The following is an 18,674-nucleotide window of genomic DNA, read 5'->3' as shown; positions in this document are numbered from 1 at the left end:
GATAAGCTGCCATCCGTATTTGAGACTCGTCCCGGAGTTCTTCAACTTGATCCAGAGCTTCTTGAAGTAAAGCTTGATTCGTGGCTGGATCGTAAGTTGTTCTCCTATGGGACGGGAATAACGTTTCTACCGGGACCATTGCTTCACAACCGTACGCCATTGAAAAAGGCGAGTGGCCGGTCGTGGTTCTGGGGGTCGTCCGGTAGGCCCATAACACTCTTGGCAACTCTTCGGGCCAGTTGTTTTTGCATGTCAGCAGCTTTTTCTTTAGGGCAACCTTTAGGATTTTATTGACTGCTTCTGATTGTCCGTTTGTTTGCGGCCTTGCCACCGCGGAGAAGCTTTTTACTACTTCGTGTTGGTTGCAGAAGTCAGTAAATTCTTCGCAATCAAATTGCTTTTCATTGTCAGAGACTATTTTGTGAGGCAGGCCATATCGACACACTATGTTTTTGATAACAAAGTCTAGTGCTTTTTTAGCAGTTATAGTCTTCATAGGCTCAGCCTCCGTCCATTTGGTGAAGTAGTCTACTGCTACTATTGCATACTTTACTCCTCCATTTCCTGTTGGCAGGGACCCAATAAGATCTATTCCCCAAACCGCGAAGGGCCAAGGACTAGTCATCAGGGTCATTTCATTGGGAGGAGCTCTCGGTATGTTCGCGAACCTTTGGCACGAATCACACTTTTGGACGTAGTCTATGCAATCTTTTTTCATTGTTGGCCAGAAGTATCCCTGTCTCAATATTTTCTTTGAGAGACTGGGTCCTCCTGTATGATCTCCACAGAACCTTTCGTGGACCTCTAGCATGATTTGTCTAGCTTCAGGGTCCGATACACACCTTAAATAAGGCATGCTGAGTCTTCTTCGGTAGAGAATTCGATCCATCATTACATAACGATGAGCCTGATACTGAATCTTTCGAGACAGTGCCCTTTCTTGGGGCAACTCACCTTTTGTTATGTATTCTATGATGGGGACCATCCAGCTGGGTTCTTGCCCAACCGTTGTTATGGCCTCTTTTACTTTGATGCTTGGCTCTGCCAAGCGTTCCACTGGTACTACCCCCAGCCCTTCGATTTCACTATCTGAAGCTAACTTAGCCAAACAGTCCGTGAGCGTTCTTTTCCCGGGGATTCTTTCTACTTTGTAGTCCATGAACTCGTGGAGCAGCTCCCGGACTATTGTTACATACGCGACCATTCGCTCGCCGTGTGTTTGGTACTCTCCTGATATCTGATTTACGACCAGCTGGGAGTCACTGTAGACTTCCACTCTTTTGGCCCCTACGGCTTTCGCTAGCCTCAGCCCCGCTATCAAGGCCTCGTATTCGGCCTCGTTGTTCGAAGCTGAGAAGTCTAACCGTAGGACTGCCTGGAGTCGCAGTCCGGTCGGGGATATCATCGCCACCCCTGCTCCGGATCCGTTTTCATTGGAGGCTCTGTCCACAAATACTCTCCATGTGGGGACCGATGGTGTTGGAAAATTCGCGATTGCCTTGACTTCATTACATTCGGTAATGAAGTCTGCCAAGGCTTGGCCTTTTATGGAGATTCGGGGAACGTAGCGTAAGTCAAACTGACTTAACTCCATTGCCCACTTGAGGAGCTGTAACGCCCGTACTTTTCATAAATTACTAATTTAGTTACAAGCGTTAAAATGCGGAAAATCTATAATGTCGCTTTTATTTATAAACATAAAATATTTCATATTTGAGCTCAGTTTGGACTTAAAAGACATAATAATTAATAAATCAAAATAACTGCGACATTAGTCTAATAACTCTAAATAAAATAAATGGAGCGTGCCCTAGACCACCCTCAGTTATATGGTCCTCAGCGAGTACACACACAAGCCTCCAAGGTCTCACTTGCCACCGGCTCTCTAAGTTTTAGAACCTTAATCTGCACATGGTAAGTTTGATAAGGGTGAGCTACTAAACTCAGTAAGGAAATGCTTGTCACGTAGTCACATAAAATAAAAGAAAAAAAATATAACTAAAACTTAGATGCACATATTTAGACAAATAGCAATACATATAAGCTTAATCTTATCACTATTAACTAATCACTAGTTTCTAAGCTAAGTCACATAATAATGGTTATGCCGGAGTTCGACTTTGGCAAATAAACTCGAACTATTAGACTAAATGGCGGAGGGCTGGGTTCAGTAAAATCGTACCCACTACTAGATGGCCCCCTATCTACCATATAGACTTAACAGTCAAGTATTTAACCATTATCGATCTTCTCAATCAAACCATGTCACATAATCTACAATAAATCTAATTTAAATAATGTTTAACTACTATACATTATTTAAATAGCATATCATAAATCCTATCATAATTAAGTCATAATCATATCAGAACCATATCATAACTACATAATAATCATATCATAACTATATCATAATCATATCATAATCATACCATAATCATATCATTGTTTAAATAATGCGAATCCGTTGTACCGTCCATTATCCAAACAACATAACTAGTTTAAATAATGTGAATCTTATAAACACAATATTTACATACATACTTAAATAACATGAATCTTATAAACATATTATTTAAATATATACCTTTAGCAATGGCCATGCTCTAATACTGTAAACATACATAAATAACATGAATCTTATAAACATATTATTTAAATATATATTATACAGTACATTAAATAACAGACAATAAAGAGTTAGGCAGAAGACCTTAGTTAACTTCTCTTTTACTATTCCCACTCTTTCTATGAATGTTATTACATACAGAAAACTTATGTTTTTCTACTTAATTTCCTTACCTCGAATGTGGAGTCCTAGCCTTGATTGCAATGAGAGTGATCCTTGAGAAATAATAATTGTCTTATGAAATACCGTAGCTTCAAAGGAGAATCCTATTCGTGACTATGAAGAATTCTTAAGCCCAAGCCTAGTGTAAGACACACCTAGTGATTCGACCATAGGTAAGACAACAAAGCAATTAGAGTTTGCTCAAATAATCAACAAAATAGGCTATAGTCTCAATAGAGTTTGAACTTACCTATAACATGAGATGATCTTGAAATGGAAAATAAGATGATGGTAATTTGTAGAAACTATAGTGATGTATGGTGGAACTGTGGCTTGTGGATGATATGAGTAAATAATAGTAGTGTGTGTATTTGTGAGAGGTAGTCTGGATAATGATTGTATGGAGATTATAATAGCCAGGATAGCGAGAGTGCTAGAAAGAAAACATAATTATTTAAGAATAAAGAGTGTGTGAGCTTCGGCAATTTCGGGAGCTTGTGGAAAGTGTTTAGAAAACTTATGTGATGAGCGAAATGATTTAATGAAAGGTATTTATAGGCATTAAAACTAACGAAGTCTAATAATGGTTAGATTGAAGAAAATATTCAAATACACTGCTAAAACTCTAACTTACGTCTTCATACTCGGTCAAACAAGTTCCAAGAAACAACCATAAACCCATAACAGATTTTCAAATTTGAACCTCCAACCTTTATCATCCACTTCCGTCAAATTCGATTCATCTTGAACAGAGTGTGGTACTTCTAAAAAAATAATCATAACTAAATTAATTACCACCTACGTGATCCGAATCTGGAATTTAAATTTTGAAATCTAATAATTACTTAAGTTTGACATAGTTGGAATGACTCTAATCTATTCCATGCTTATCTCCAGGAGTGCCACACGTCCAAGCTTAAAAAAATATATATATAAGCTTTATATTCTTTAATTCACATGGACAGTACACGTCCCCACTTGAGCAATTAAGCTTAAATAAATATCACTTAGTTCCACTACTACTACACCACACACTTACTTAGTCTCTCCATTATTACTTGTTAATTAAGTCAAATAAAACTCTCTATCCTATACAATGTTTTGGCCGAAAAAAAATGCCCTAAGACTTGGGTCATTATGCCACATATAGTATATAATTTAAATGCTTAAAATACCATAATCTAATTCTCCAATATATAACTATGTTTGGCTTTAAAAATAAGATAATAGTACCCACATTCTTATCATTTTGGAGACTAACATAAATTTTATATAGTTCGTAAAAATAATACTTTATTCATGAAGCTAACTTATTTTATGAAATCACTATTTCCACATCGAGATTTCTAAGCTAGAATAATAATAACCAAATATTTTGGTTATTACAATCTACCCTCCTTAAATGAATTTTGTCCTCAAAATTTACTTATCTACATATAGTTGGGGTATCATGTCCTTTCTCACGTTGCTCTATTAGAATTTTCACTCTACAGGACCATATATAGGGGTTTACTCTTATACTTTAGTTCCCCTTTCTATCACGCATACTAGCGTGTCATATAACTCTTGTCCTATTGTAGTTTGAAATTCTCGTACTTAAGCATGTGTGTGGGATTGGATACCTACCTTCTCCACATGAAAATGTGAAATCTATTATGCATATCTGCTATAGCAGGTGGACCTAAATATCTCAGGCTTTACGTACCCTGCATAATATTTCTATTTTGAAGTGAACTTTCAGAACATAAGGTCACCTCTTATCATTGTTACATCCTCATTATTCTCCATCCGTTAGAGCGTTATGCATACTCTGTCGTACTTTGTCTACCATTCTTGATACTTCTTACCCACTTATAGGTGGTTCCGCACTCCAAGTAAATTTAACACTCATAAACCTTTCATAGGGTGCCATAAGTATTGTGGCCAACCAACTGTCTTCTTAAGAGAATGTTATCAACTACAAGCATTTACTCTAACTTACCAGGAAGTATACTATTTGTAACATCTTTCCTTCAAGCCTCCATTATTACTATTTGTAACGTCCCCGCTTCAAGCCTCCATTGGGTCCTTACACCCACGGACTAATGGCTCTTATACACGAGTTCGTCACTCTGGCTGCTTCATGGATGATGCTTCTGCTAGTTTACAGGACTTCATCCGGTTCACTAAAGGTATGTATTTGACCTAACACTTCAAAATATACTAAAACTCAGATCGAGTTCACCTTCTTTAGGAATACAAGGATCATATTGTTTTCCTTAGTTCTTTAATATTCCGCTCTTATGTGCTGACATGTAGGACGTCAAATCACAAATCCAATTGCCACTTTCTGAATACTCATCCATCCTTTACCTAATCATTGTACTATTTTACATCTAACTCGGGATGCATCTAGTATGGTGTAGGTTGTGCTTCCGTCATTCTCTCGACCTTAAATTTCCATTGCAGTACGTTTTCTCCTTGTCTTCGAATAGCAACACTAAGAAAATGCTTTCTTGGTTACAAATTCTGGCCATATCCTTTGTTTCATACTCTCCTTGAGGTTCGTCAATGGGTAGGCTACTACATATTAGGCCAAGGAAGCTTTCAGTCTTTCTTCGGTCTTTGTGCGCTGACAGCTCTTGAAGACTATCACGCTTGTAGGATCAACCACAAGTTCTCTATTAAGAATTAAGCATTTTTCGAAAGCCAGCTCTTTGAACCAGTAGCTTTGATCTCCTAATCCTCCAGTTCAGTCAAGTCTTCTAAATTCAGTTTGGGGTCGTATTTAAGTATCCTTAACATCTTCTCACATGTTGGAGTATGGAAAACATCATCAACAACGAATTCCTCCACCTAATTTTTTTTTGAACACTCACACCATCCCCTGGGTATTGAATAATTTTAAGACCAAATTTCTAGTCCCCCGGTGTTTGAGTACTACTTCAGATGTCACAGTCTTTGGTACTTCTTGCTCTCGGTGTCTAGTTTGAGTATTTCTTCCCGATTTAAGAATTAACATTGCTTTATTAAAAAGTAGATTCTTAAGTAGAGGCAAACCGTCTTCCTTGTTAATTTTGTAGGGAGTTATTTTGGTCATAAAAGAAGAATTTGATTGAAGGAAAATAAATCTTTATTTACTTAAAAGCGTACTAAATCTCTAGTTACATAGTCACTAGATTATTGGAATAGGAACAAAAATATCTTCTATGGATAAAATTTGACAAGTTGAAAGAGACTATTATTCGTCCTCCACGCATGACTCGGCTTCAGATCCTTCAGGGTCTTCTTGTAGGTCCTCTTCTGGGTGTTCCTCGAAGTTTATTTCCATTTCCACATCTGCTGGAATTGGTGCTGGCACATCCTCGGATTCAGAGTCTGACTCATCAATTTCTACTTCAAAATGATAGTCAGGTATGTCATCTTCTAGTTCATGGATGTTGGTTGTTGTGGGTAGATCTAAGTCCTTGCTCTTCGGTATTGGGGAATAATCTGGCTCATTGGGACCTTCAGGCATTTCCTCATCTTTGGATTCTTCATCTGAAGGAATCTCTATTACTTCTACTATTTTCTCTGCTTCAATTTGAGGCGGGCTTTTTAGTTCTAGTTCTAACATTTCTGCTGTCACTTCAAAATAGTCTGGCATTTCTGATTCTTCCAAATCTCGTTCATTAGTTACGTTCACAGATTCAGTTATGTCCTCCACACTGTCGTCACTTAGCTTATATCGTATGTTCTTGATGCGTTCTTCTTCCATGCCGTTTGTTTCCACAATATAAGTCTTTTCGAAAACGAAGTTGTGGAAGTCAAGCGTCAGCTCACATATGAATGCTGCGTATCTAATTGCGTCACCAAGATTTGAGACACGGTGCCAGACTTCATCGATATAGTAAAGAAGTTCGGGGACATGTGACAAAGCAGCCCTTAGCACTAGAAACTTTTCTCGTGATTTGATTAAGGCTCCCCTCACCTCTACTACTCTTTTAATTTCTTCATTAATTGCGATGACCTCTCGCAGAGCTCTAAGAATCTTATCCTCTTCGTGGCGGATATTTTCGATCTTAAGTGACAGAATGTTTTTTATTTCTGCAAGTACTGTATCGTTTGACGCCTTAATTCTAAGAGACATATCTCCTATATCTGCAAAAATTTTCTTTAACTATTCAGTAAGACTTAATATAAGTAGATATATATTTATATAAATCTTTATAAATAAAATAAAACCTCTTTATTTATTTATAAATTCCAAAAGATAACAAGCTAAAGGAGTTACTCTAAAACTCCTAACTAAAGTGGAGCCATACTAACACTCCTTATTACATAAAAAAAATTAACACATAGAATAAAATACAACTTGACTTTTCTACTCTTCTATGTCTGACCCTTCCTCTAACATATCTTCTGACAAATCTACATAGTTGAGTTCTAGGTACACCAAGTTTGATGAAATTGGTAACTTTTGAAGGAATTCAGACCTAACAGCATTATTGGGTCGATGATATATTTCTTCTTTAGAGCCATCAGGGTGATAAATGGTGTCGGTAATTTGATATTGATCCACTAAGTTGATCATGAGTAGGTCATATCTTTCGGCCTCATCTACCCCGACATACCCTAGATGTTCCCAATTTGCTCTTAGACTATGTTGGACTTGTGGCATGTTGAGAGCGTGCATCAAGGCTATGTACTTCTCATGTGACTTCAATAAACAATTCCAACGATCTATTATCTTATCCATACCCTCATGTATTCTGTTAATTCTATCAAAGACCTTGTTTTCTTCCAGCATGGGTGGGGTCTTGGGGACTCTCTTTAAGGCCTTAATATGCCTAACAATGTGCTCTACTTGCTCTGGTCTCATGATGTTGGTGCTTAGTTGGTTCTAGGGTTCTGAAAATAAAAAGAACTTTTGAAATTACTAAAATGTACATAAAATAGAATCATGCAAAAATGATACTTACTTGGTAGCGAGTGGAACCTTTTTAGCCGATATGTGTAACTCGTGAGAACGTTCGGGACTAATATAACTGTGGCTCTGATACCAAACTGTAACGCCCGTACTTTTCATAAATTACTAATTTAGTTACAAGCGTTAAAATGCGGAAAATCTATAATGTCGCTTTTATTTATAAACATAAAATATTTCATATTTGAGCTCAGTTTGGACTTAAAAGACATAATAATTAATAAATCAAAATAACTGCGACATTAGTCTAATAACTCTAAATAAAATAAATGGAGCGTGCCCTAGACCACCCTCAGTTATATGGTCCTCAGCGAGTACACACACAAGCCTCCAAGGTCTCACTTGCCACCGGCTCTCTAAGTTTTAGAACCTTAATCTGCACATGGTAAGTTTGATAAGGGTGAGCTACTAAACTCAGTAAGGAAATGCTTGTCACGTAGTCACATAAAATAAAAGAAAAAAAATATAACTAAAACTTAGATGCACATATTTAGACAAATAGCAATACATATAAGCTTAATCTTATCACTATTAACTAATCACTAGTTTCTAAGCTAAGTCACATAATAATGGTTATGCCGGAGTTCGACTTTGGCAAATAAACTCGAACTATTAGACTAAATGGCGGAGGGCTGGGTTCAGTAAAATCGTACCCACTACTAGATGGCCCCCTATCTACCATATAGACTTAACAGTCAAGTATTTAACCATTATCGATCTTCTCAATCAAACCATGTCACATAATCTACAATAAATCTAATTTAAATAATGTTTAACTACTATACATTATTTAAATAGCATATCATAAATCCTATCATAATTAAGTCATAATCATATCAGAACCATATCATAACTACATAATAATCATATCATAACTATATCATAATCATATCATAATCATACCATAATCATATCATTGTTTAAATAATGCGAATCCGTTGTACCGTCCATTATCCAAACAACATAACTAGTTTAAATAATGTGAATCTTATAAACACAATATTTACATACATACTTAAATAACATGAATCTTATAAACATATTATTTAAATATATACCTTTAGCAATGGCCATGCTCTAATACTGTAAACATACATAAATAACATGAATCTTATAAACATATTATTAAAATATATATTATACAGTACATTAAATAACAAACAATAAAGAGTCAGGTAAAAGACCTTAGTTAACTTCTCTTTTACTATTCCCACTCTTTCTATGAATGTTATTACATATAGAAAACTTATGTTTTTCTACTTAATTTCCTTACCTCGAATGTGGAGTCCTAGCCTTGATTGCAATGAGAGTGATCCTTGAGAAATAATAATTGTCTTATGAAATACCGTAGCTTCAAAGGAGAATCCTATTCGTGACTATGAAGAATTCTTAAGCCCAAGCCTAGTGTAAGACACACCTAGTGATTCGACCATAGGTAAGACAACAAAGCAATTAGAGTTTGCTCAAATAATCAACAAAATAGGCTATAGTCTCAATAGAGTTTGAACTTACCTATAACATGAGATGATCTTGAAATGGAAAATAAGATGATGGTAATTTGTAGAAACTATAGTGATGTATGGTGGAACTGTGGCTTGTGGATGATATGAGTAAATAATAGTAGTGTGTGTATTTGTGAGAGGTAGTCTGGATAATGATTGTATGGAGATTATAATAGCCAGGATAGCGAGAGTGCTAGAAAGAAAACATAATTATTTAAGAATAAAGAGTGTGTGAGCTTCGGCAATTTCGGGAGCTTGTGGAAAGTGTTTAGAAAACTTATGTGATGAGCGAAATGATTTAATGAAAGGTATTTATAGGCATTAAAACTAACGAAGTCTAATAATGGTTAGATTGAAGAAAATATTCAAATACACTGCTAAAACTCTAACTTACGTCTTCATACTCGGTCAAACAAGTTCCAAGAAACAACCATAAACCCATAACAGATTTTCAAATTTGAACCTCCAACCTTTATCATCCACTTCCGTCAAATTCGATTCATCTTGAACAGAGTGTGGTACTTCTAAAAAAATAATCATAACTAAATTAATTACCACCTACGTGATCCGAATCTGGAATTTAAATTTTGAAATCTAATAATTACTTAAGTTTGACATAGTTGGAATGACTCTAATCTATTCCATGCTTATCTCCAGGAGTGCCACACGTCCAAGCTTAAAAAAATATATATATAAGCTTTATATTCTTTAATTCACATGGACAGTACACGTCCCCACTTGAGCAATTAAGCTTAAATAAATATCACTTAGTTCCACTACTACTACACCACACACTTACTTAGTCTCTCCATTATTACTTGTTAATTAAGTCAAATAAAACTCTCTATCCTATACAATGTTTTGGCCGAAAAAAAATGCCCTAAGACTTGGGTCATTATGCCACATATAGTATATAATTTAAATGCTTAAAATACCATAATCTAATTCTCCAATATATAACTATGTTTGGCTTTAAAAATAAGATAATAGTACCCACATTCTTATCATTTTGGAGACTAACATAAATTTTATATAGTTCGTAAAAATAATACTTTATTCATGAAGCTAACTTATTTTATGAAATCACTATTTCCACATCGAGATTTCTAAGCTAGAATAATAATAACCAAATATTTTGGTTATTACAGGAGCCTTCCGGATGCTTCTGGTTTTTGGAGGACTTGCCGGAGTGGGTGGTTGGTCAGTACCTTGATTGGATGTGCTTGGAAATATGGCCTTAATTTCCTTGAGGCCATCAGGAGGCAGAAAACCAGTTTCTCGATGATGGGGTACCTTGTCTCCGCTCCTATCACGCGCTTGCTAACATAGTACACGGGATGTTGAGTTTTCTCTTCTTCCCGGAGTAAGGCAGCGCTGACCGCGTGCTCGGAGACGGCCAACTATAGGAATAGGTCTTCTCCGAGGATGGGTTTTGACAGGATATGAGGTTTGGCCATATGTTCGTTCAACTTTTTGAATGCCTCCTCGCACTCGTCCGACCACTCAAACTTTTGACACTTTTTCAGTACGTCGAAGAAAGGGATGCACTTGTCTGTAGACCGGGAGATGAAACGGCTCAGTGCAGCAACCTTTCCGGTTAGGCTCTGCACGTCTTTATGCTTCTTGGGGGATGGCATGTTCAGGAGAGTTTGGATTTTTTCCGGGTTTGCCTCAATCCCCCTCTGGCTGACAATGAAGCCTAGGAACTTTCCCGATGTGACCCTAAAGGTGCATTTCTTTGGGTTGAGCTTCATGCCGTATCTCCGGACTACCTCAAAGCACTCCTCTAAGTCATCTGCATGGCTACTGCATGTTTTAGACTTGACGAGCATGTCGTCCACGTATACTTCCATGCTTCGCCCCAAGAGGCCTTTGAACATCCGGTTGACCATTCTTTGGTAGGTCGCTCCAGTGTTCTTCAGTCTGAAAGACATGACCAGGTAGCAGTATACCCCCTTATCGGTCTTGAAGCTAGTGTACTCTTGGTCCGCCGTGTGCATCTTTATTTTATTATACCCGGCGTAGGCATCCATGAAGGATAGTAATTTGAATCCGGAAGTGGCGTCTACCATCTGGTCGATCCTGGGTAGCGGGAAGCAGTCCTTCGGACAAGCTTTGTTTAGATCAGTGAAATCTACACAAACTCGCCAAGTTCCGTTCGGCTTGGGCACCAGGACCGGATTGGCTAGCCATTCCGGATAGTATACGTCGCGGATCATGCTGTTCGTCAGAAGCTTATCCACCTCTTTCTCTAGGGCCTCAGCTTTTACCGAGTCGAGAGGGCGTCGTTTTTGCAGGACTGGTGGCATGTCCGGGTTGACGTTGAGGACGTGGGTGATGACATGGGGACTTATGCCAGTCATGTCCTCTTGGCGCCATGCAAAAATGTCGATGGCGCCCTTCAGTGTTTTTATTATTTTTTCTTTTTCCTCCGGATCTAGGCTTTTTCCTAGCCGGAGTACCTTGGTGGAGTCGAGGTCGCACACTGATATTTCCTCGACATCCTCAATTGGTTCCACAATTTTTTCGGACCCCACTCGGGGATCCAACTCATCTTCTTCAGCCATTTCTGGCTCAATGGTTTCCCGGACCATCAGTACGGGCAGGTGGGTTGCAAGATTGTAACATTGCCTTGCCTCCCCCTGATTTCCTCTCACCGTCCCAATTCCAGCTTCCTGGGTAGGGAACTTTAAGCACAGGTGCCGAATGGATGTGACTGCACCAAAATCTACCAGGGCCGGTCGGCCGAGGATCGCATTATAAGCGGTCGGGCAGTCCACCACCACGAAAGTGTAGTATTTGAACGTGCTTTGGGGGGTGTCCGGGCACAAAGTGACTGGAAGCCTCACTTTTCCCATCGGGATAAGCGTTGTTCTGTTAAACCCTGTGAGTTGGGAACCGCTGGGTGAGAGGTCTCGGTCCGTCAGGCCTATTGCAGTGAAGGCCTCCTTGAAAAATAAGTTCACGGAACTTCCATTGTCAATCAAGACTCTGGCCACCACTTTATTGGCGATGGGGGTCTCAATGACTAACAAATCATGATGAGGGAAGCGCACTGCCTTGGCGTCTTCTTCCGTGAACGTGATGGGCTGATCCATCAGCCGGGGCCTTTGAGCTGGGAGTTGAGTGACCTCCCAAACCTCATTGTGCTTTACGGCCCCCGCGCACCGCTTTAGTTCTTTGCGGGTGGTTCCTCCAATATGGGGTCCTCCGGAGATCATGGCTACCCTCCCGTTGGGTCTGGGCGGCAAACCGGGGATGTGTCGGGCATCGCCCGCAGGAGCAACTGGAGCCAATACTCCTGCTGCACCCCCCGGTGTTCCCTGTGGCACACCCCCTGTCGCCTGGCCCGGATTGAGGTGAGGCACCCGATTCTTGATCCACTCATAGAGGTGGCCCAATCGAATCAGGTTTTCAATCTCGTCTTTGAGATTCTTGCATTCGTTGGTGCTATGACCAATGTCGTTGTGGTACTCGCATTTTTTGTTTGGATCCCTCCGGGAGCTATCCTTGTACAAGGGAGGTGGTCTCCGGTTGTGCGTATTTTGCCTAGTAGCAAAGTACACATGCTCTTAGGAGTCCGTCAGCTCCGTGTACTGTGTGTACTGGGGGGTGTACCCCCTTTTTTGGCGTTTCTCCTCCGTCCAGGTCCTGCCTTTGGAGGATTGTTTACTCCTTGAGCCCTGGGAAGGGCCTGCCAGGCTAGCGGTAGGAGCGGAGCATGAGGGAGCTTGTCCATTTATCCCTGAGGGATTTCTAAAATGGGATGATGCCGGCGCCAAGGCCTGGCCCTGACCATATCCGGGAGTAGCAGAGAACTGTATGCCGCTCATTGGTGGAGCCGCGGTCAGGACAGTACCCGAGGGCGGCGCTCCGGGCATGTACCCTGCTATCCCGGTGGGATAGTGTTGTATACCAAAATGGTACGTTTTACATTTATCAACTCGCAAGCGCACGAATCTTTATTGTAGTATGGAGATTGGGAAGAACGAGGTCGAACCCATAGGAATTGCGTGAGATCGAAGAAAATACTTATTTAATCTAAGCTATTACAACTCTAACCTAGTCCCGAAAATGGTGAGGTTTTTGGTAATAAAATAAAATAAAATATTTAAACAGTAAAAATGACAGTAACAGATATTTTCAGTGATATTTGGGATATTATTAAGGGTTCAGAATCCACTCAAGTGTATATAAAAATATTTATGTTTATATTGATTCTCATAATTTAACCAGTAATCAAACCAATTATTTTCTAATAAAAAAATAGATTTTCCTTCGCTTTAAATTATAACTTCTAAGCATTAAATGTGAAACAATTTAATGTAAATACAAAAAATCAAAGAATATTATTTTTAATAAAATGTAGAACCAAGCATTAATAATTTCTAACTATCAAAAATACGTGATATTAAAGATGAAAGAAAATTATTTTAAGAAGCGAAAACCATAAGCATATATTGTACTGAGAATCAAAATAAAAATAAATACTTAATTAAATACACTAGGTTTCATCGTCCACCTTAATAATAAGGGAACTTAGAAACCCATAAGAAAATTAACTAAGAAAAAGCGGTAAACTAACTGAGCGTTTTCTCTGGATTTTTCTGTCTGAAACTCTGAAACTGTAACTGAATTCTAAAAACCTAAGCTTCTATTTATAGAAGGGTAAAAGGACTAATGCGCAATTAAACTTATTACAAATTGCATGTGGGTAAAAATGTAAATACAAAAAAGTTAATTCGGAGTGACACGTGTCACAATTGGATTGGTTGCCTTTGATGAGTCGGTGCCACGTGTCGGTTGCTGGTTGGCTGAAAAGAGAACAAGTTGGCCAATTTTGTGCCACTTGTCACGTGCTGAAGGAAAGAAGGAAAAAGGCTTTTCAGCCTTGGAGAGCAAGAACAATGAAGCCCACTCTCGGTTGGGCGAGTGGACGAAACAGACGGACCAGGAGGGTCCGTGCGCTTCACGCGCCTTTTGCAGACGAACCGGACGACGCCACGGGTCGTGGCTGTTGGCTGGGAGAGATGAATTTGGGCCGATTCTTTGGGCTTTTTGGCTCAAATGTTGGGTTTCCAAAATGCCTTTTTTTTCTTCTTTGGGCCATATTTTCACCATTTTTATTTCTTTCTTTTCCTTTCCATAAATGTTATTTTCTTCTTCAAACACAAGCAAAATTAAATCCAAACAAAATATTTTCAACATAAAATATATCACAATAATTTTAATGAAAATATTTATTTAAAAATCTAATTAATTTGTATTTCTTGAAATAAAAATAATGCATTTTCTTAATTTCTTTTTATTTATTTCTTTCTCTTATTTGTGTCATAAAATGTTATTTTTTTACAAAATTAACTCAACACTATAATATTTTCAAATAAAAATATATTACATTAATTTAACGAAAATAATATATAGAATTAATTTTATTTTGTATTTTTACACTAATAAATATGCATTTTTGACTACTTAACAGATAGTATCCTCCATATGCCACTATTTGGGCCTATTCGAGGTTGATGTATTTTTGGACTCTCTTCTGGAAGTCCTGAAGGCTAGCGGCCCCCTCTTGTTGCAGTTCGTTCCAGAAGGGAGTCCCTGTACGGATGCCTGCCTGGAGAAGGGCAAGTTGTTGTCCGTCATCAACTTTCTTGGTTTTCGAGGCTTCCTCTCGGAACCTCTTTATGTAGTTTTTCAAGGTCTCGGTGGGCAGTTGCTTGATGTTAGTTAAGGCACTGACCTCCAGGTTGACCTTTCGCGCGGCGACAAATTGTCTCCGGAAGTTGGTCTGTAACTTGTTCCAACAGCCCACGGATCCCGGTTCTAGCTTCTTGAACCATTCTTCCGCGGACCCGCTTAGAGTAAGCGGGAAGCACAGACACTTCGCGTCATTGCTGACACGGTTAAACCGCGACAAGTGGTCGCTTGGGTCGGAGTTCCCGGTATAAGCTGTCATTTCGGGCATCTTAAAATTCTTGGGGAGCTCTGCTTCCAGGATGTGCTTAGCACATGGCTCCCGGTCCTCACAGTCTGAGTCGGAGTCATCCCCTTTTTGTCTCCGGGAGACTCGGGCGATATCTTTTCGGAGTATGGCGAGCTCCGCCATGATTCCTTCATTTAACGTTCCCGTGGAGGCCGCGGGCCCGTATCTTTTTTGGTCAAGGTGATCCCGGAGGTCACCTTGATTCCCATTGATTTGATTTCTCAAATCAACGGGAGGACATATCTGTCCTCTTCCTCCTCTACCTCCGGGCTCTTGGTGCACGGAAACGCTTTTTCAGTCCTCTCGATCCTGAGGGTCAAGACTCCCTTTTCGGAGCTTGCCCCTCTGCAGACCTTTCCCTTTAGGGAAATCTGAGCGGACCTTTCGCGGATCCTGCGCCTTTTTCTTTCGCCCGGGGGTTGAGGTAGGGTTTTTCTTTTGGTTCCCGTCAACGGGATATCTTATGGGGCTAGGCTCCCTAGACTTTTGCTGTTGGGTGCTAGGCGAGGATTCCTCTGGTTCCTTGCCGAGTCCAGTAGTCATTGCCTTGGGATGCACATGGATGCCAGCCGCCTCCATGGCTTTCTGCATGGCCAGCATCGCCTCTTACATTTTTTGGTTTTGTGCCTTTTGGGCTTCGATCTCAGCTTCGTGGTCGATAGCTTTTTGCCTTAAGAGTACCAACTCTGAGTAGCTACCTTCATCGTAGGCATATTCGTCGAGATTTCCCTCATAGTCATCGTCAGGAATTCCTTCTTCTTCCTCAGAACCCTCAGCTGCTCTTGAGGCTACGTCTTCCTCATTTGGATCTTGAGCATCCTCTAGAGGGCGAGGTTGACGATTACTTCTAGTCTCCACCATTTTTGTAACGTGAAGTGTATTTTTGCAGAAGCTTTCTTCAGCTCTCAATGAAAGCACCAAAATGTTGACCGAGGTTTTCGGCAACCAATAAAATATTATAAGATTAGAGAGCTGTAAGAAAATTAGAGAGAGATTTTTACGTGGTTGGGGCGTTAATGAGCCTTAGTCCACGAGTCTGTGTTATTTATGGATGTATTTAATACAGAGAGTGTCTTTTGGTGAATGTTTACTCTTATAAATACAGAGAATTTTCTTGGTGAGTATTTACTCTTCTTGCTCTTATGCAACCCCACATTCTCGACCCCAGATTCTCGACCCCATTTAATGAGCTTTGAGGGGGTATTTATAGCATTTTTGGTGGGGTGATCCCCAGAATTACTGTACATGTGTATCTGTAAGTATCCATAAAGTTATGCATTCCCCATGAATATACCATGAGTAATGCATGGTCAAATCCCTAGGTGTTGTAGGGCTTTTATGTGGAATGTCCTTATTGTCTTTTGACTGACGTGACTCTTCACAGTGTAGCCGTCAATAGACTTGAATGATCATTACTTCGCAGCTGCAGATTGGGGGTTGTGCCGTCAGACTTTATTGCGTGTAGCAGTCCCAACACGCTTCCTCCCATGCAGCATTAAATGCGAATTGACTGCTCAGGGGAAGCCTGACACCTCGCGGAGATGCCTTAATATTAGCTGGGCATCCGGGAGCGTATGGGGCTCAGCTTGCCTTCTCCGAGAGGTACCTCCCGGATGCTGCCTCATATCACAAAGACTTAGCAAATAATTATAGCATTAAGACGCTCTGATACACGTGTCCATGTCTAGTTGGTCCACGTATATTGGGCAAAAAGAGGGGCAACACTTAAAATATATAACAATAAATATTTTACTTTAAATAAAATTTAATATATCAAACAACTTAATAAGTTACTATTTTTTTTTTTTTTATACTTAGACATTAAAAGATTAAATAAAAAAAGTAGACTTATTTTTATAAAACTATTTTAATAAATTTATAAAATAATTTTTAAATTAATTTAATAGTATTTGAAACATCATATGAGTTACATTAAAAAAAAAGTAACCTCATTGTATCTTAAACAATAAAATAACATAATATAACCTAAAAATATAAAAAAGAAACAAAAAAGTTTTTTTAATATTAATCGTCCTTTTTTGGAGACCGAATGGTTATTTTATTATTTATATATGTGTAAAATTCTGAAATACATTTTTTAATTAAAAAGTAACCAATTGATATCTTATTCACATCAAAAGCCACTAAATGGGTTGCTTTTTTCAAAACTCCCAAAAAGCGAAAAAAATTTAGAAACAAGATTTTTCTATTTTTTCTATTTTCAGTAATTGTTTTGAATTTCGGTCTGTATGCTGACGTGGCACAATGGTATTTGTGCAAATAATTTTCTTAAAAGTATTTTTGTAAATAAAATTAATTTTAGGCATAATATCGAAAAACTCCCTAAATATAAAGTGCGTAGCTCCTGTTGAGCACCGCTGCTCACTTTTTTTTTCTTCAATTGATTAGTTTATTAATATTCTAATAAAAATAATAAAATACAACCACTAAAGTAGCTACCATTAGAGTTGGCCCAATAATAGTGGCCACTATACATCTTGGTATTTTTTTTTTGTTTTTAATAATTAAATAATATTTACTAATATAATTTATTAGATTTAATGAACATTTAGTATTAAAATATTCTTATTATATTAATAAAATAATATAATAATAAAAAATATAAAATTTGGTGTAATTTTTATTGTTGTGATTGAAATTAAAAAAAATTAGTGCTGAAATAGTAATTTTTTGATATTGATTTAACACTAAATTTGAGTTTTACCATTAGAGATAACCTTAGTAATAGAAGAATTACAAGAAGACATAAATGATGTCACTTAAAATTTGACAATATTTTATTACTTAGTTATTATCAGTAAATAATTAATTTTTTTAAAAAAATTACCATCAAATAAAAAATATAATTTAACATTTCTTAAACATCTTCCACAAAAGAATTGTTTACTATTCTAATTAAAAAATTATAACTAGAAAAAATTTTAAACACAAAAAGTAAAAAAATAACAATAATTAAAATATAATTAAAAAAATTATTCAAAAATATAATTAAAAAAAATAAATTAGATTGGATGTCCAAACCTTTCAAGTGAGGAAATAATAAATTTAAGGCTAATTAAGACTTTTTTCTCTCAAATTTTGACATGTACCAAATCATGCATTGAATTCTTTTTGCCGTTAAAAATTCTCCTGAACTATTGAAATTGTTAAATTTAAAGACTTTTGTCTAATTTTAGTAAAAAAATTCTAAGATGGATGAAAGTTCAAGGGAATGATTTAGTACATATTAAAATTTGAGGGGCATGATTTAGTAGATATAAAGTATGAGAGCATTATTTAGTACATAAATCATCACTGAAACAGTATTATTGAATGAAATTAGACAAAAATTCTTAAATCTAACAATCTCAATAATTCAAGAGGAATTTTTAACGACAAAAAAAATTTCAAAGGACATAATTTAGTACATGTCAAGGAAAAAATTCC

The 18,674-nt window shown here is 37.8% G+C and overlaps 1 long non-coding RNA gene across 2 annotated transcripts; it reads right to left on the bottom strand.

The window, feature by feature from the left end:
• Positions 1-1,596: 1,596 nt before the first annotated feature.
• LOC115695808 (uncharacterized) lies at positions 1,597-10,312 on the bottom strand. 2 transcript variants are annotated; one of them, XR_009688266.1, is made up of 4 exons: positions 9,249-10,312; positions 9,010-9,153; positions 7,732-8,112; positions 1,597-1,905 (listed from the first exon to the last, which is right to left on the bottom strand). It is a non-coding gene; the product is annotated as an uncharacterized LOC115695808 (long non-coding RNA). The 2 variants fall into 2 exon arrangements; XR_004007560.2 differs by lacking the exons at positions 7,732-8,112; positions 9,010-9,153; positions 9,249-10,312 and adding exons at positions 2,803-2,946; positions 3,042-4,140.
• Between the last annotated feature and the right edge of the window lie 8,362 nt (positions 10,313-18,674).

Source organism: Cannabis sativa, chromosome 6, assembly GCF_029168945.1.
Source record: "Cannabis sativa cultivar Pink pepper isolate KNU-18-1 chromosome 6, ASM2916894v1, whole genome shotgun sequence".
Lineage (NCBI taxonomy): Eukaryota > Viridiplantae > Streptophyta > Magnoliopsida > Rosales > Cannabaceae > Cannabis > Cannabis sativa.
This window is presented reverse-complemented; position numbering and strand designations above follow the sequence as displayed.